This window comes from Syngnathoides biaculeatus, chromosome 11 (genome assembly GCF_019802595.1).
Source record: "Syngnathoides biaculeatus isolate LvHL_M chromosome 11, ASM1980259v1, whole genome shotgun sequence".
Lineage (NCBI taxonomy): Eukaryota > Metazoa > Chordata > Actinopteri > Syngnathiformes > Syngnathidae > Syngnathoides > Syngnathoides biaculeatus.
The window spans coordinates 18,001,346-18,014,866 of NC_084650.1; positions in this window are offsets into that span (position 1 = coordinate 18,001,346).

The following is a 13,521-nucleotide window of genomic DNA, read 5'->3' on the forward strand; positions in this document are numbered from 1 at the left end:
CACTCAAGAAACCACTTGAAAAAGACGAGATAGGACCAGACGAGAACCGAAGTAATACCAGAGCAGGACAAAAATGGAATCAGAGAGTAACCAAGTCAGAAGTACATCAGAACAACAGCAGTTTCAAAATAACAGAACCAAAAAGAAGCCAAAACAAAAGCAGGAAAAATCAGAATAATCGGAGCAGAGCCGGAGAAGAACCCCAACAGAACCAAATGGCGGATGAATCAAAGAAGGGTTGGCGTGAAACCAAAGAGGAACTGGGACAGAATCATAGGAGAACGTTTCTGGGTGCTGTTGTTTTGTTTAGTAATGATTTCAAATGCACTTATGAATGTATCGTTAAACTGTAATCACTGAAATCTCTCTTCTGAAGTGTTCCTGAGCCCATGTGTCACTACACTTGACACGTTGATGTCCAGTTTTTGACGCAGTGGGGCCTGAGGGATCAAAGGTCACGGGCATTCACTTTTGGTTTTTGGCCTTGCTGCTTATAACCATATTTTTTTGATGACTTTACGGACCGTAGGTGACGAAATGCCCAAATTCCATGCAATTGTACGTTGAGGAATTTGAACATCTTTGTAGTGTACTTCTTCTTCTTTTCCTTTCGGCTTGTCCCGTTAGGGGTCGCCACAGTGTGTCATCTTTTTCCATCCAAGCCTATCTCGTGCTTCTTCCTATCGAACACGCACTGTCCTCATGTCATCCCTCACAACATCCATCAACCTTTTCTTTGGTCTTCCTCTCTCTCTTTTGCCTGGCAGCTCCATCCTCAGCAACCTGCTACCGATATACTCACTCTCTCGCCTCTGAACATGTCCAAACCATCGAAGTCTGCTCTCTCGAAGCTTGTCTCCAAAACATCCAACTTTAGCTGTCCCTCTAATGAGTTCATTTCTAATCTTATCCAACCTGTTCACTCCGAGCGAGAACCTCAGCATCTTCATTTCTGCCACCTCCAGTTCTGCTTCCTGTTGTTTCTTCAGTGCCACCGTCTCTGATCCGTACATCGTGGCCGGCCTGACCACTGTTTTATAGACTTTTCCCTCATCCCAGCGGAGACTCTTCTGTCGCGTAGAACACCAGACACCTTCCGCCGACTGTTCCACCCCGCTTGGACCCGTTTCTTCACTTCCTTACCACACTCTCCATTGCTCTGTATTGTTGACCCAAAGTATTTGAAGTGGTCCACCCTCGTTATCTCTTCTCCCTGGAGCTTCACTCTTCCTCCTCCACCACTCACATTCATGCACATATATTCTGTTTTACTTCGGCTAATCTTCATTCCAATCCTTTCCAGTGGTTAGTTAGTGCCTCAAATATGATTTGCAAATCATTGTATTCTGTTTTTATTCCTGTTCAACGCAACATCCCAACTTCACTCGAATTGGGTTTGTATTTTTCAGGTGTTGGCATGCCAGAGGGTCTCACCCAGCTTGTCTGTGGTTAGTGTTACTTAGATTCAAGTTAAGTTTGGGTTGGAATAAATCAGGGCTCAGCAACCTTTTTGAAACTGAGGGCGACTTCGTGAACACCGATCGTATGAAGGGCTACGTGACCTATTTGCGGCAAATTTCAGACTCAGTTCATTACACGTATATAAAATATTTTGTTTTAATTTATTAGAGGTATTTTACAATTTTAATTTACGTAAGCAAGTCAGATTCAGAATTTCAAGCACAAATAATAGTAACAATTTGTCTATTTTTAGAACATACCTCGCGGGCGCCTTTTATGATCCTCGCGGGCTACCATTCGCCCCCAGGCACCGCGTTGGTGACCCCTGGTTTAAGTTAAGGTTGGCCTAGTGAAAAGTTTAAGCAGGGTTTGGGTGAGCGTTGGGTCACGCATAAAAGGCACGTTCGAGATTTGTGAAACGCTCACGTAAAATAAATGCAGCTGTTAGTTAGCGGGCTGAATTCTATTTTTGTCGGGAAAACGCGAGCGTGTTACTCGTGCGTGTTCTTCCTTCTGAAAGCGGTCGTATCAAATAAAAGCTCTTACGTAAGGCGTCTTATTTTATTCATGCACTTATTTATTCTGGCCCCGCATCAGGCCTCAGGTTATACAACTGGGAGGGGGAGAAAAAAAATGGATTTTTCAGCTTGGCGTTCATAAATTATTGGCCAACTTTTCCGTGCTGGTGTGTGTGTGTGTTTGTTTCGTTGCATAAACGAGGCGCTAATAACGCGACGCTCGGCTGGCCTGCGCTAACTGAAGCTGTTGTTTCGTCAATGTGCTCGTTGCGCTAACGAGACATGATTAGCGAGCCTAGCGGAAGCTTTCAGCGGGCGCGTGAGTGCGCGCGAGCAGGCGGGCTAATAAAGTTTGTGCGCCTCGTCGTCTTCATCTCCTCTTTAACCTACATAAGGAAATTAAAATCCTATAATTATCTTCAATTAACAGAAAGAGGGACATGCAGTGATTAAGGAAATCAAGTTCAGGGACTATTTTCATTATCTTCAGCACCCGCCCTTACCGCACCCCCTCCCTCAGCCTCCTTTAAGGTTCACCTTTAAGATCACAGCTTTGCTTTTAATTAACTTTTTTTTTTCACGACTTGTGACTTTTAGACTCTATGACCACTCGTTTCTTTTCCGTTCTCAGTCAAATCACGTTTTTTTAAATTTTTTTATTTGTGGGTGTAAGAGTTGGGGAAGTAGGGAAATGACATTTGATTTTATTTGTTTTTATTTTTGTCTGAATAGAAAGGATTATTTGTTTTGAAGATTATAGAATTATTGCACAGGGCCAGAAGGACCATCTTTTTTTTTTTTTTTTTTTTTTGTTACAAATAAATCTTTTGGGGCTTTTTTTGTAGTATTTGAGTACCCCTGTGCCAGGGTCAGGGTTGGGATCACGTTAGGGTTTGGATTGGGATTAAATTTAAGGGTAAATCAGGTTTATTGTGCACGGGCCCGCTTTGAACTCGTAAAACTCCGAATAAATAAACCCTCCCTTCAAAAAATAGAACATTCCCCCGGGAAGCCGATTTATTTATTTATTTATTTAATTTAGAATTTAGATGTATTCAATAGGCCTAATTATGCGTGCCTTCCTCCTTCCAATTTAGTTATGAATTAAATTCCAACCAACCACCGGATTTCAAAAATAGCCAATTATAAAAAAAAAGAGTGCATAAGCTTACATAGCGCGACGTTTCGACTCTCTTGGAGTCTTTCTCAAGCGGACTTACTCACCAAAAAAACGTCTTCTTTCTTCGATGTCCCATGTTGAAACGGCGGAAAAAATGTCCGTCCCGGAAATGTAGATTTAGGCGGGAAAAGGTGTTTGGGGGAAAAGGTAAGTGGACTTGTGGTTAGGATCAGGGTTTGGGGGAAGGTAATAGAAAAAAATAAGACATGGATCAGGGAATGGATTGGGCAAGAACTAAGAAAAGGGTAACAGGTCTTCAGGTAAGTGGATTGTAGGTTCGGGAAGGTATAGGGACAGAGACAGGGATGCGGAACAGGTAAGTGGAATTAGGGATAGGATAGGTTAGCGAGCAGGTAGAGGTAAGCGGACCGATGGTAGACACTCTTAAATTGACCCTAGGTGTGATTGTGAGTGCGGCTGTTTGTCTCCATGTGCCCTGCGATTGGCTGGCAACCACTTCAGAGTGTACCCCGCCTCCTGCCCGTTGACAGCTGGGAAAGGCTCCAGCTCTCCCGGGGACCGTCGTGAGGGTAAGCGGCGAAGAAAATGGATGGATGGACTAACTTTTTTTTTTGTTCCAAAAATGTCAAAAATTTGCTTGGATAGATGGATGGTTGGATAGATAGATAGATAGATAGATAGATAGATAGATAGATAGATAGATAGATAGATAGATAGATAGATAGATAGATAGATAGATAGATAGATAGATAGATAGATAGATAGATAGATAGATAGATAGATAGATAGATAGATAGATAGATAAGGGTTACAGGTCTTCAGGTAAGTGAAATTAGGGTTAGGATAGGTTTGCGAGCAGGTAGAGGTAAGCGGACTTATGGTTGGGGTAAGGGTTTGAGTATGGTTTAGGGCTCGTGTAAAGCTTTAAAAGGGGGGGGGGGTTGATGGCTTTTTGGTGGTCATCATTGTGATTTATTTTAGATGTGCAGCAGCTGTCAATCATGCGATGATTGACTGCATCCGAACAAAAAGACAACAGAGAGACACAAGCACACGCTTGCGACTGAACATCTTCACACGTTTCATCTGCCGTGACATTGTTACGTTCGCGAGGCTGTCTTCACACTTTCCGCACTTATAACAGCAATTATTTTTTTTTAAATCCAGTAAGAAATTCTCTGCATCCCTAAAAGATGAGTTCAATGTATTTTCATTGTTTTCACAATGTAAACAAATTGTCATTAAATATAACAGATAAAAAAATCAGTCTGCATTCTAATTACATTATATTTTGTCCACCATTTCCAAAAAGTTATTTTGATTAATTCCATCTTGAAACTGTCTATGGCATAATGTGTAAGGGTAAAACTTTCTCACGGTGGAATACACATCATAATATTAAAAATAAAAAAATATACCCGAACACAGCAAAGAAAACAAAGACTTATGGGAAATAACCTTGACAAGTTTTTTTCCCCCGTTGAATAATCAATCGCTTTGTTCCTCACTGACTGTGCGTGTGTGTGTGTGTGTGTGTGTGTGTGTGTGCGCGCGCGTGCGTATGCGTGCGTGTGTATGTGTGTAGTTGAGCAAGCTGGACTGCCTGCAGCAATGCCAGGAGGACTTTGGTCGACGAAACTCAGAAACTCTCACTCGTGATCTCGCGCGTGCACTCGCGCACGTGACAAGTGGGCAGTTTGCAAACCGGCGGCGACGTGGTGCTTATGTTAGGATGAAATAAAAGCATAAATCATAAAAATACATTGAACGATCGAAGACGATAAAGTGGACAACAACACAAAATGTTTTGATGAAAACTGTAAAACTAGAAAAGTCAAACTGAAGTCATGTTTTAGCTAATTCAGAAAAAAACGTTAAAAATGTTCACATACATGATACAAAACTCATACGTTAAAAATATCAAATATGTAAAAGCTGCATGAAGTTGAAAGAGGTGAAGAGTTAAAATGTGTTACATCGTATCGTTAAAAAAAAAAAAAAAAACAAGACAGTGATAAGAAATTAAAGCAAATTTTATGTTATATATTTTGACACTTGGATATATTACTTTATTTTTAATTTTCATTAAAAAAATTCTTCATTAAATTGCAAAGATTCAATTTTAAATTTCATTTAATAAACTAAATGCATGTAATGTAAATTGAAATATACTTTACTTCATTTTTATTTTATGTTAATTTCTTTCTCTATTTCCCCAAACATTTATGCCTTTAAACATATTAATTTAAAAAATGTATGGGCTAACATTCATTTTACATTTTCAAGTTCCTATAAATATTGTATTTCAATATGATTTTTTTTTCTCTTCAGAAAAATTTTTAACAAAAAGAACATGACAATTCAGTCACGATATAGACACACATTATCAGAATACTTTATTTTTTACCAATATTAATATCACAGATTTTTTTTACAATGATTGAAAAATGTTTTTACCTTTATTGCGCAAAGGTTGACCCCGGCCGCCGGGATTGTCGTGGCGACAAGCGTAACGTGGACATGAGGCTTCTACGCTAATGCTGCTATGCTATGGAGCCCTAGTTTGGCGAAAAGGCTTTCGTTGAAAACATAAATATTCATGAGATATAACTTATATCTGATTATCATATTAATGAGGCCCACAATGGCCTTGGAGTGCTTCCTAATGTGTTGACAAGCTGTTCTCAGCGGGATCTTCACTTCCTGTTTGCAGAGCAATGCAACCAATATGCTCAAGAAAAAAAATAAAGAAGGGGGAAATTCATTAGCATGAAGATGCTAACAAAATATTTAATCTCTTCAGTGAATAAAAGATCACAGCGACGATGACGTCAACACTTCGTGTTGGGACGCCGGCGCGGCGGCGGACAACTCTGAGCCAACAAATTTTTTGTTTTGCGTTTCAAAGTCATTGCACAAATTCTCCTCAGTCAACTTTGTGTGGACAATTCCGATGATTACATTTCATATTTCCTCCAGGTGAGGCACATGGATATTAAAGTTGACTTTATATATTATAAAATATATTGCCTGGCTTTTTATTGCAACGCCTCGCTTGTTCCTTTGAGAAAATTGTAGAACTCAAAACTGTGACCAGAACCCGCTATTTACATTTATGTATGCTAACTATGACATTTACAAAAAAAAAAAAAAAATTTCAAATGTAATAATTAGTGTAATTAATTTTACTATGGTATTTATCATTTGTAATGTAGCCATTAAATTCTTGATGTAGTTATTTTAATGGATTTTTGAAAAAATTCACTGTTTTAAACATTTGATTTCTTTGCATTCAGATAATTTTAATCATGTACAGCAACATATTGAGTTATCTAGAATGTATGAAATGTGGCGTATACATCTTTTCAAATCTGCAGTATATTCAATTAGATACACAACAAACATTTAATGTTCTACATTTTGCACTTTTTTTTGGCAAATCTGTTCTCAGTTTTAAATTTTATGTATGCAACATGTTCAATAGATGGAAAAAGGTGACATGCTGTGGTGACCCCTAACGGGACAAGCCGAAAGGAAAAGGAGAAGAAATGTGCAACACGTTCCAATAAAGATGGGAATGCTTTTAAGACTTCAGACATGCTCTAAAAACACCTTTTGGGGCATTCCACACGTGAGTAATCATCTATCCATCCATGTTCTAAGCCACTTATCCTCACGAGGGTCACAGGAGTGCTGGAGCCTATCATGGCTGTCAAATGGCAGGAGGCCCATTCTATCAATCTAGATCTATCTATCGATCTAGATGGACAGACAGACGGGTTTATAGATAGATCGAATAATGCTAGTGATGCCTTGTTTTTCTGTACAGTTTTATCTACATGCAATTGTAGTCTGTCTTTTTTTAGCTAGCTAGCTAAATAGATAGATAGATAGATAGATAGATAGATAGATAGATAGATAGATAGATAGATAGATAGATAGATAGATAGATAGATAGATAGATAGATAGATAGATAGATAGATAGATAGATAGATAGATAGATAGATAGAAAAATGCGAGTGATGCCTTGTTTTTCTGTACAGTTTTATCTACATGCAATTGTAGTCTGTCTTTTTATAGATAGATAGATAGATAGATAGATAGATAGATAGATAGATAGATAGATAGATAGATAGATAGATAGATAGATAGATAGATAGATAGATAGATAGATAGATAGATAGATAGATAGATAGATAGATAGATAGATGGAAAAAATAATGCTAGTGATAACTTGTTTTTTGTACAGGTTTATCTACATGCAATTGTAGTTTGTTTTTAGATAGATAGATAGATAGATAGATAGATAGATAGATAGATAGATAGATAGATAGATAGATAGATAGATAGATAGATAGATAGATAGATAGATAGATAGATAGATAGATAGATAGATAGATAGATAGATAGATAGATAGATAGATAGATAGATAGAAAAATGCTAGTGATGCCTTGTTTTTCTGTACAGTTTTATCTACATGCAATTGTAGTCTGTCTTTTTATAGCTAGCTAGCTAGATAGATAGATAGATAGATAGATAGATAGATAGATAGATAGATAGATAGATAGATAGATAGATAGATAGATAGATAGATAGATAGATAGATAGATAGATAGATAGATAGATAGCAAACATGCAATCATTCACACGAGATTCAAAAATTGTGAGCCACAGGCTGCTTCACCAGACAGTTTTCCCGATCCGCTCTGCTCGGTTGGCAGACTGATTGAACGTGAGCAGAGTTTTTGGCTGGGTTTGGTGTCACCGCGACTGGAAAGAGGACAACGGCGGTCACGCTGATCCACATATAACTATTTTTAACGCTAGGCGCTAATTAGCAACACGCTAATTAGCATTTGAGGACGCCGCCGCAGGAGCGCCAGCGACGGTGACGTGCGACCTGCCGCCTCGACGACCGCTTTATGTCGTCAAGTGTCATTGTTGTCAACAATCCAATAGTGTAGTGTGCGTCTATCGGTGACGTGAGCGGGTGTGTGTGTGTAAAGACGATCAATAATTGTATCGATTTAGGCTGAGACGATGTGATGATGTGCTTCAAGTACATTTTATTTTTCACTCTATCAAAGAAAGAACGGACCCCGTGTGTGCGTGTGTGAAATCCTCTTGGAAGTAGAAAAAGTCCACCAGAAGAAGATAAAAGTTGAGAAATAAAGAATTATTTTCGTCGGGTAAAGTGGCCGGAAAATTGATGAACAGATTAAAAGATGGAAAGATGCAAAAGATGGAAAGGTGAAAGTTTGACAAAGAGTCAATAAAAGGCAGGAAAGATGGATGCGTGAAAACAAGATGAAATGACGGACAGATGAAGAGGTGACAAAGATGGTCGGTTAGATGATAGAATTGCAAAAAAGAGAAAAATGAACTAAGATGGATGTGGAAAAATGTATGAATTTAAAGATGGAGGAGGCGAACAGATTAAAATACAGACGATGGGGGAAATGTAGCAGATGAAGATCTTGGTGAAAAGGTAGAATGTGACTAAAAAAGAATGGGTAAAAAACATCCATCCATCCATTTTCTGAGCTGCTTATCCTCATGAGGGTCGCGGTAGTGCTGGGACCAATTGGACAGGAGGCATGTTGAAAGGTAAAAAAGATGGATGCGTGAAAACAAGATGACATGACGGACAGATGAAGACGGGACAAAGACGGGCAGATAGATGAAAAAGGGGAAAGAATTGCAAAAAAATGAGACAAAAAAACTAAGATGGATCTGGAAAAATATATGAATTTAAAGATGGAGGCGAAAAGATTAGAATATAGATGATGGGAAAAGATGTAGCAGATGAAGATCCTGGTGAAAAGGTAGAATGCAACTAAGAAAAAGAATGGGTAAAAAACATCTATCCATCCGTTTTCTGAGCCGGTTATCCTCACGAGGGTCGTGGTAGTGCCGGAGCCAATCGGGCAGGAGGCATGTTTTTGGGGTGTGGGAGGAAACCGGAGTACCAGGAGAAAACCCACACAGGAACGGGGAGAACATACAATTTCCACACAGTTGAGTCCGGGATTTGAACTCTGGTCCTCAGAACTGTGAGGCCAACACTCAACAGCTTCACCACCATGCTGCCTAGATTAAAAAAAATAAATAAATAAAACAGATGTGAAAAATGGGAAAAAACAAAGATGCAAGAATGAAAAGATGCAAAATGTAATGAATGATAGATGAAAACATGGACGATTAAAAGATGACCAATAGAAAAATGAGCAGATGAATCGTGAAAAGACCGAAGAGAAGATGAAAAATTAAAGAGAAGATCCAAGAAGATAGATTGGGGAAAATTGTGGAAAGATGGACAAGAAAATATGGATGGGTAAAAAAAAAAAAAATGGGCATGATGGAAAGATGGACAGATGAAGACGTGGAGAATGACAAGATGAAACAATGGTCAGATTAAAAGATGGAAAGATGACAAAATAGACGTGGAGTGATGGAAGGTTGAGAAAATAGATGGATGAAAGATGAATGATGGACAGATGAAGGTTAAAAAGATGGATGCGTAGAAGGTGAAATGCTATCAAGCCGGAGTGACGGATGGATGGATGAAGACTGAGGACGAAGGTGAAGAAGGATGATGTCACCTGTCCTGCTGGGTGATTGATTGCAACCACTCCTCCGCAGGCCCCGAGGGACCTCTCGTTGTCGTTTCCCATCCTCTCTTCTATCATTCACTCATCTTTTCATCCCCACCATTCATCCTTTTCTCCTTGACGGCCTCCCGTCCCTCAGACCGCTCCGACCTCCTCGGCCGGCGGCTCCGCGACCAGACAACATCCGTAAGATTCGGGACGCCCAGGAAGTCCAAAAGTGAGGAAAAGAAAAAAGAAAAAGTCAAAAGTTGAGACAGAAATGTTGCAAGTAGTACACAAGAAGGGAAGAAAATACGGTTAAAAGTACTGCGGCATCCATGAAAAGGCAAAAAAAAAAAAAAAGGCATTGTGTCACGGGGGAAGTAAAAAGTGAAGGAAGGAAAAAAACATACTGGCATAAACAGGAAGTGGAAAAAAAAACATTGCAACATACCAGAAGTTAAAGTTCAAGTCAAGTCAAGTCAAGAGTTTAACGGTAGCGCCACGCGAGCGACTGTTACTACGGTGCGAGCGTTAAACTCTTTTGGTGTACCGAGGTTTATAACTAGGTGCACTAACGCTAGCGCCGCGCTAACGCTAGCGCCGCATCACCACATAAAACGCAGGGTTGAAAGCATGTGAAAAAAGTTGCGGCTTGTTGGCCGGAAATGAATGAATGAATAGCATAAAATATTGGGATACTCCGAATGTGAAAAATTGAGACAGAAATGTTGCAAGTAGTACACAAGAAGGGAAGAAAATACGGTTAAAAGTACTACGGCATCCATGAAAAGGCAAAAAAAAAAAAAAAAAAGGCATTGTGTCACGGGGGAAGTGAAAAGTAAAGGGAGGAAAAAAACCGTGGCATAAACAGGAAGTGGGAAAAAAATATTGCAACATACCAGAAGTTTAAGGTCAAGTCAAGTCCAGAGTTTAACGCTAGCGCCACCCGAGCTAGTGTTAGTACGGTGCGAGCGTTAAACTCTTTAGGTGTACCGAGGTCTATAATTAGGTGCGCTAACGCTAGCGCCGCATCACCACATAAACCGCAGGGTTGAAAGCGTGTGAAAAAAGTCGCGGCTTGTAGGCCGGAAATGAATGAATGAATAGCATAAAATATTGGGACACCCCGAAAGTGAAAAGTTGAGACGGAAATGTTGCAAGAAGTAACACATGAAGGGAAGAAAATGCGGTTTAAAGTACCGTGACATTCATGAAAAGGCCAAAATAAAAAAGGCACTGGGTCACGTGGAAAGTGAAAAGTGAAGGGAGGAAAAAAACGTACTGGGACAAACGGGAAGTGGAGAAAAAAATATTGCGACACACCAGAAATTTAAGGTCAAGTCAAATGCTGCTGAAGGAATTGAAATCAAAACATGAAATCAAGTACCGTAATTCCCGCGAGACAGAGCGCACCTGGTTATAAGCCTCAGTACACAGAAAGCGCTAGCGCGGCGCTAGCGTTAGTGCGACACTAGCATTAGCACGGCGCTAGTGGTAAACTTTCTGTGTACTGAGGCTAATCACTGATCTCGAAAACAAAGACTGGATAGCGCATAGACATGTCGTGGTATGTCGATTGGTTGAAGCCACTGGCCACCGTATTGGTACTCCCAAAACGTTTACAGGATGGATTATGGCAGGGTTTTTCTCTAAATTTGGCATGTAGAATTAAAACTGGTCATGTGATCTTGACATTTTTTTTCAGTTCTGGTAACATGAAGGATTTGGAATCTTGGTTAGCCAAAAAAGACTAATTAGGTCAAAGGACAAGACATACAACATTGTGACTAGCAAGAAACCTTACATGTTACCTAGGGCCCGATTTCCATGACCCAAAATACGCTGTGAAGCGCTATCATCATAACATGGGAAAAAAATAAGCATTTTTTTTGTCATAAAAACAATAAATTTCAAGTCAATCAGTTGGATATATTTTGGGAAATAAGGACTCGCGATGGGAAAATGCACGCTCAACGCACTGTTCATTTGTTGTCTCTGCGACGTCCTATTTCAGACAGAAAAACCGAAGCTTGTTTCCTCGCATTTGAAAACCAAATTCACTTTGCAGAATTCTGTATTATGAAATCCATCAATAATTTCACAGAAAATGTGTTTTCTTGCTTCGCCACCGATGAAGTTTGGGAAAATAGTTACATCGCTTTTTTGCAAATAAAAACGTCGGCCTATGAAGGTTAAGCAGAGAGTGAACAGTGAACAACAACAACCGTAAACAAAACTTTGTTCAAGTGAATAGTGATCATCAGAAAATAAAAATAAAAAACCTTTACAAACACACTTTAAAAATGTTTAAGTAAATCTTTCTAATTTACCTGTAGAATGTTTTCTCACAGCCATGAAACTGGCGATTAACGCTGTTAATTGCAATCGCTGCAGAGGTCGGCATGGTTGTTTTGGGAGTATCAAGATGCCGGACGACGACTTCCTGTTTTGGCAGCCAATGAGCCATCCAGTCTTTGTTTTTAGATAAGTGATTGGGACACATGAAATCAATTCCCAGCCTACAGAGAGCACCTGGTTATAAGCCTCGGTACACAGAAAGAGTTTAACGCTAGCACAGTTCAATAGTAGCTAGTGTGGCGCCAGTGTTAGCGCCACACTAGCGTTAGCGTAGCGCTACCGTTAAAACTCTTTCTCTCTACCGAGGCTTATAACAAGGTGCACTAACGCTAGCGCCCGAGGCTTATAACCCAGGTGCGCTAACGTTAGCTTGGCTTGTAGGCCAGAAATTACGGTATATAGACAAATATATTTGGTAATACAAGTGAAAAAAAAAGGTTAAGGAAATTACACGGGAAGTGAAAAGTAAAGAAGACGTGGGAAAAAGTATTAGGATACCCAGGAAGTGGTGAAAATGTGGACAAAACCATTGAGTTACGGCGATTCGGAGATTAGTTGATGAACGTAGCCAAATTGTGGTGAAGTGCGACACGTTCCCAAATAAGACACAAGGTGGCGCCGCAGTTGGACTGAATGGATTTTATTGTAAAGCTATGAAGAAGAAGAAGAAGTCATTACAAGTCATCGTTTCTTTGAGTTGCTCAGCAAAATAAACAAAAAGACCACTGACATTGATTTCAAAGTCAAACATGCGGATGGGGAAGAAATTAAAAAAAAAAAAAGCTTTCGAACAAACGGACAAACGAACACGTCACCCGACGACGTTCCTCCACTATTTAAAAAAAATGAAAAACGGGAAAAATAATCCCCCCGAAAAAGCGGCGTGACAAACCTACGCGAGCCTACGAACATCGGACGAGCCTACGCGCCACATTTCCTTCACACGCTTTGAGTATAGAGATAGATATAGATATATATTTGTATTTGTCATCTCATTGGAAGAAAAAAAAAAAGACAAACTACAATTGCATGTACATAAAACTGTACAAAAAACAAGGCATCACTAGCATTTTTTTTTTCTATAGAAATATAACTGACCCACAGCAAGTCTACAAACATGGACACGCTTCTTCTTGGTAATTTGTAAAAAATAAAATAAAATAAAAATATCCCACAGACGTTGGGAAGCTCAGAGTCACTGCACAAACATTTTTTTTTTTTTTTTTTTGTTTTTAGCTTGGTCGTGGGCGTCACCATTTACAAAAAAAAAAAAAGGTTTAGTTTACAAACTCCTCATGCTAATCCGTTCACATGGAACATCTGCCACTTACATAAGATTTTAAATTTTTTTTTATTATTCAAATCGGCTAGTTAATGGCATTTGAAAAATATTGCCTTTTTTATTATAAAATGAGAGATTTTTTTCTTTAAAATAGTAAATGAGGAAT